The 6623-nt window shown below is 38.5% G+C and overlaps 1 pseudogene; it reads right to left on the reverse strand.

Annotated features, from left to right (window-relative positions):
- Window positions 1-660: 660 nt before the first annotated feature.
- On the reverse strand, window positions 661-761 carry LOC137247338 (U6 spliceosomal RNA; annotated as a pseudogene).
- Between the last annotated feature and the right edge of the window lie 5862 nt (window positions 762-6623).

Below are 6623 nucleotides of genomic sequence, written 5' to 3' on the forward strand. Positions count from 1 at the left end.
CAGTGGCCGCATACCAATGCTAATTTATGCTTATTTCTTTGTTTTTTATGTTTATTATATTAAGCATTCCTTTTTACTTTTATTATTTTTCCCTTATTTAGTTGGCATTATAAAATTTATTATTTAAAAGGTTTATTTCTAAAAATGTTTGTTCTTAAGGAAAAATTTGTTTAATTTAACATTTTTGACATTTCTAATTTTTCTTACAACATTTTTTCAAATGATGGATAGTTAAATACAGTTTATTTTTTTCTTGTTTTATTATTAAAAATTAATTCCTATGCTATTTTCTTTTTTTTTCCTTTTGTTTTCTATGCCATTTTGGGCTTAAAAAAATTTTTCTATTTTGGTAAAACATCACTAAACATTTCAAAAAAAAATATTTTTTTTTTCTTCAACACCCTAATGTTCACATTCCTGGAAATATAAATTTAGTTTAACTAATTTGTCGAAAATTTGGTCAAATGGGCTTTGATTTTGTATGTCCTCTTCTGGGAATATAGCTCAATAATTAGTAACAAAAAGTTTTTACAGCAGAAATTTAAATTTTTGCTTGCCAATAGGCAGCCGTTAGGTTGCCCGAATATTTTCCTGCTCAAAAATAATTTCTAAATTGTCAAAATTAAGTTAATATACGTATTATACTTATAATTATTAGCTGTTAGTCCTGAAAGCTTCACGATTTCGGTGTCACCCTTGCGCAGAGCCCATGCTGATCTTCTCTGTATCGTTCCAATGTATGTTTTGTTGAGGTCTTCCAATTGCCGCAATTTTTACTGTTGGTGGCCGAATTTAATTATCATTTCTCTTCTCTTCTCTTTTTTTTCTTTTACAAGGCTTAGGCTGTAATCAGCCAGTAAAATCCTTACCAATGAATTAGGCTGAATAATGAGCCAGTAGAATCAAGGCAGGATCGCCATATAAAAGATTAAAATGACGTATGCTTGCCAGCTATGAAATTAGGCTGAAAAATCAGCCACCAGAATCATAGGCAGAATCGCCATATAAAAGATTAAAATGAAGTAATGGGTTTTGTGAGTTTTTAACATCAATGAGCTAATTCTGGCGAATGGTTTTTATTCAAATATTGTCAGCTTATTTATACTGTTACGAATGTTAGCAACACTAAGGGGTACTGCCATCTCTAGGCCGATGCTAAGCAGTGACGTGAATTCACATCAATAATTCAATCATTATGTCTACACATACGCGTGCACGCGGCGGAGAAGCAACGCACAAGCACATGCAGATATCTTATCTGAAATGCTCCTAAAGGTATGCAATTGTGATTGTGGAAGTGTCGCTCACACATACAAGCGCAGGGGGTATGAGAGAAGCTATAAAAATTATACATCTGTAGTTGCAGCTGAGAAATTTATAACTAACTAGTAAGTTCTGGAATTAGAAAAGCCTAGAAATATGCAATGAGGAAATCAGACAGTATAAAAGGGTGACAACGGTAGAGGCGAGAATCAGTTTCAATTAAGCTATCAGTCAGTTTGGTTATTAAGCAAGCTAGTTGCAAAGTATAAGTGTTATTGTGAAGTACTTTAATAAAGGCCATTTTTCCATTATTCAATATTGGAGTTATTTATTCAACAGTTTAGCGATACGAACGTTAGCAGAAGATTGCAAATAACGGGAATTGCAGTAAATTCGTTACAATGCTAAATTATTCTAAACATATTCTTACATACTGTAACGAATTTACTGCAATTCCCCTTATTTGCAATCTTCTGCTAACGTTCGTATCGCTAAACTGTCGAATAAATAACTCCAATATTTAATAATGCAAAATGGCCTTTATTAAAGTACTTCACAATAAATAACTCTACTATTTTCAAATAATACTGCTATTGCTCGCTAGATAGCGTCTTAATCGAAACTGATTTTTGATGCCTCAGCCTGTGCCGCTTTTATACTCCTCGGTTTCCTCGTTCACCCATTTCTCCTAAGGTCTAGTAATTTCGGTAACCTGATGCTTGAGCTATATACACGTATATTTGCAATTTGTATCCATATGCGTGTGTATATGTGAGCGGCTGATGATGACATGCGCTTGGGAGTATCTCTCTCTGTTGCCCCGCATGTATGTGTGCAGGCATAATGATTAATTTGTTTACTATGTACGTACGTCTAGCAACTTGCCTTATTGTTGTTGTGGCTTTATTTACTTAGCATCAGACTAGGGATGTGAGTATCACTTAGTGTCACTCATATTCGTCACACTGCCCTCTACCTAAGTCTGATCGTCCCGATCAGACAAATCTCCCGATCTAAACACCGCTAGCATCTCCAAATGTACCACTCTTCTACTCCGTGATTTCTCAATGGTTTGTATGCGGTAGATGGTATCACCGATCTTCTTCACAACCTTGTACGGGCCTTCCCAACTGCACCGAAATTTGACTGGAACACCTTTCCGCCGGTGCGGGTTGTTTAACAGTACCAATTGTCCCTCCAAGAAACCTTCCGAATTGTTGTTCTCATTGTACCTGCCTTTTATCTTACTACTCATTATTCTTGATCGTTCCCTCGCACTCTGTTGTTTGGCCAATGAACTTCTTCGCAGAGCTTGCACTTGGCGGATTGACTTTGCATCATCATTATCGTCTTGATGTTTCACAACAGTAGTGCGCGCTGGCTTGAAACAACCTTTGCATTCTTTCTAAAAAATTCTTTCAGTCGTTTTAGTGCGTCCATTAGGGTTTGTCAATGCCGGTCTTTTTCTCGCAGGTACTTTTAATTTCGCTTTATTTGGCCCATTCGATCCATCAACCTTTTCTTTTGACTTTCGTTGTCGAGTCTTCTCCACCATTACTCGATTACTACTGAACCCTTTCTCCAACTTGAAGTTAAGTGGTATATCCTGGTTCTCATAACGCATCACCCTTCTCTGCGTATCGATCTTAATGTCATGGTCAACCAAGAAGTCCACTCCCAATATGACTTCTTCAACGATCTTCGCCACAACGAATTTGTCTAGAACCGTGACCTTTCCAATCAAGACGTCACATATCACTTCTCCCTGGACTTGGTTATACTCGCCAGTGACCGTACGCAACCTTGCTCCAGGTAACGGTTTTACTCTCCTGTTGACCAAGTCAGATCGGATCAAGGAATGAGATGCGCCCGTATCTACAGTCAGTACACGTTCTTTGCCATCCACATTCCCTCTGACGGTAAGACTGCTCGATTTTCTATCAATTTGCGACACAGATATCACAGGACATTCAATAGCTGGGGCTAGTTTTTGTTCTTTACAACTGACACGCCCTTGCTCACCTCCTCCACCTTTGCGTTTACGGCCACCCACATTGTTGGAACTATTAGAACCAAGATCGCAATGACGTGCAATGTGACCGGGCTTTCCGCATTTGAAGCATTTGATAACTCTTCCACTCCGCTTTTGCGATCCTTTCAGCGCCTCTAATATTGCGTCTACCCACTCTGGCCTTTCTACTTCCACACGGCGTGCTCTGAAAACTGGCTTGCACAGAAGCGACGCTGTTTCCTTAATCAGAGCTTGTGACATGGTTTCTGCGAATGTTGGCTTTGGGTTTGCGTATGTAGCTCGCTTTGTTTCGACGTCCCGTATGCCATTTATAATCTAATTCTAATTTCTAATTCTGAATCTTTACCCTTTCAGTGTATTCCACGGGTGCGTCCACATTCGCTAAATGTACCAGCCTTTCAACATCCGACGCAAACTCTTGCAATGTTTCACCAGGCCTCTGGAAGCGGTTCAGTAACTCCATTTGGTATATCTGTCTCCTATGGTCAGTTCCATATCGTCTCTCTAGAGCGCCCATCAAAGCTTCATAACAGTTCCGTTCGCCCTCTTGAATGGTTTGTAAAATCTCAGCTGCAGGCCCTTTCAATGCCATAAACAATGTAGCAGCTTTATCTTCAGCATTCCAGTTGTTCACTGCTGCGGTCTTCTCAAACTGTAGCTTAACGACCTGGAAAGGAACAGAGCCATCAAAAGATGGAGTTTTTACCTTCGTATTGCTTGCTGAAACAGCTGGGCTGTTTAGTTGCAACTCCTGTATACGACCTCTCAAAACATCCACCTCAACCTCGAATTTTTCCTCAAACTGCGTTATTTTCTCGTCCATGCGCGCTTCGAGTTTTGATGATATACGCGCCTCTTGCGCTTCGAGTTGTACTGTTATGCGTGTCTCATGTTCTTTCAGTTGTGCTTCCATCTTTGATGTAATCTGTGTCGATATTTCTGAAATACGCGTTTCTTGTGCTTCAATATTCAATGTTATGCGTGTCTTCTGCGATTCCAGCTGCGATGCCAATGTCGATGTTTGAGCAGTTATTGCAGCCAATATCATGTTCAAGTCTGTGCTCGTAACTGTCTGCGATGTTTCGTTTTTCTCTTCAATTTTTGTTGTTGTATCGTCGACATCAAGATGAAAGACATATTCTTCCACGTTAATTCCTTCTGCTTCTATTGCCTCTCGTAGTCGTGCCTGAAGTTCGAGTTTAACCCCGGTTGTATTCAATCCACGGCTCTCCAACTCCTTCTTCAGTTGCTGGATCTTCAATTCACTGAACTTTGCCATGTCCTTGTTGTCCTCTGGAATTTATTCAACAATTCCTCTTCTGACACAAATTGTAACGAATTTACTGCAATCGCGTGTTAATCAAAATTGATTTTTGATGCTTCAGCCTGTGCCGCTTTTATACTCTTCGGTTTCCTCGTTCACCCATTTCTCCTAAGGTCTAGTAATTTCGTGAACCTGATGCTTGAGCTATATACACGTATATTTGCAATTTGTAAACATATGCGTGTGTATATGTGAGCGGCTGATGATGACATGCGCTTGTGAGTATCTCTCTCTGTTGCCCCGTATGTATGTGTGCAGGCATAATGATTAATTTGTTAACGTACATACAAGTCTAGCAGCTTGCTTTATTGTTCTTGTGGCTTTGTTTACTTAGCATCAGACTAGGGATGTGAGTATCACTTAGTGTTACTCATATTCGTGACAATACATATTTACTTTAAGCATATATACTTACATACCTACATACAGCTCGATACAAAATATGTACCTACACACCTGTGTTGAGTTGTGACTTCTGTGGGAAACGCAACGTTCGCAAATTTGCTGGAATGCAAATTTGTTTGGTTGTGTGTTGTACACACCCCTATTAAATCGTGTGAATGGCTATGTCAGCAACAATTATCAGATGCCTTTTTATGTTACAGGGTAGCATATTAGCTGTTTTAAATATTTGGCATTAAATTGTTGGCTGTTTACACTACAAAGGTAGTGGGCCTTAGTTCTATAGGTCGACGCCTTTTCGAGACATCGCCATAAAGGTGGACCAGGGGTGACTCGAGAATGTGTTTGTACGATATGGGTATCAAATGAAAGGCGTTAATGAGTATTTTTAAAGGGAGTGGGCCTTAGTTCTATAGGTATCAAATTAAAGGTATTAATGAGGGTTTTAAAAGGGAGTGGCCCTTAGTTTTATATGTGAAGGCGTTTTCGAGATATCGACCAAAATGTGGACCAGGGTGACCCAGAACATCATCTGTCGGCTACCACTAATTTATTTATATATGTAATACAACAAACAGTATTCCTGCCAAGATTCCAAGGGCTTTTGATTTCGCCCTGCAGAACTTTTTATACTCAGTTGAGCAGAGCTCACAGAGTATATTAACTTTGATTGGATAACGGTTGGTTGTACAGGTATAAAGGAATAGAGATAGATATAGACTTACATATATGAAAATCATCAGTATCGAAAAAAAATTTAATTGAGCCATGTCCGTCCGTCCGTCCGTCTGTCCGTTAACACGATAACTTGAGTAAATTTTGAGGTATCTTGATGAAATTTTGTATGTAGATTCCTGGGCACTCATCTCAGATCGCTATTTAAAATGAACGATATCGGACTATAACCACGCCCACTTTTTCGATATCGAAAATTTCGAAAAACCGAAAAAATGCGATAATTAATTGCCAAAGGCGGATAAAGCGATGAAACTTGGTAGATGGGTTGAAGTTATGACGCAGAATAGAAAATTAGTAAGATTTTGGACAATGGGCGTGGCACCGCCTACTTTTACAAGAAGGTAATTTAAAAGTTTTGCAAGCTGTAATTTGGCAGTCGTTGAAGATATCATTATGCAATTTGGCAGGAACGTTATTCCTATTATTGTATATGTGCTAAGGAAAAATTAGCAAAATCGGATTACGAACACGCCCACTTTTAAAAAAAAATTTGTTTAAAAGTCAAATTTTAACAAAAAATCTAATATCTTTACAGTATATAAGTAAATTATGTCAACATTCAACTCCAGTAATGATATGGTGCAACAAAATATAAAACTAAAAGAAAATTTCAAAATGGGCATGCCTCCGTCCTTTTTCATTTATTTCGTCTAGAATGCTTTTAATGCCATAAGTCGAACAAAAATTTAACAATCCTTCTTAAATTTGGTAGGGGCATAGATTCTATGACGGTAAATATTTTCTGTGAAAATGTGCGAAATCGGTGGAAGCCACGCCCAGTTTTTATGCACAGTCCACCGTCTGTCCTTCCGCTCGGCCGTTAACACAATAACTTGAGCAAAAACCGATATATCTTTACTAAGC

Source organism: Eurosta solidaginis, chromosome 3 (genome assembly GCF_040869045.1).
Source record: "Eurosta solidaginis isolate ZX-2024a chromosome 3, ASM4086904v1, whole genome shotgun sequence".
NCBI lineage: Eukaryota > Metazoa > Arthropoda > Insecta > Diptera > Tephritidae > Eurosta > Eurosta solidaginis.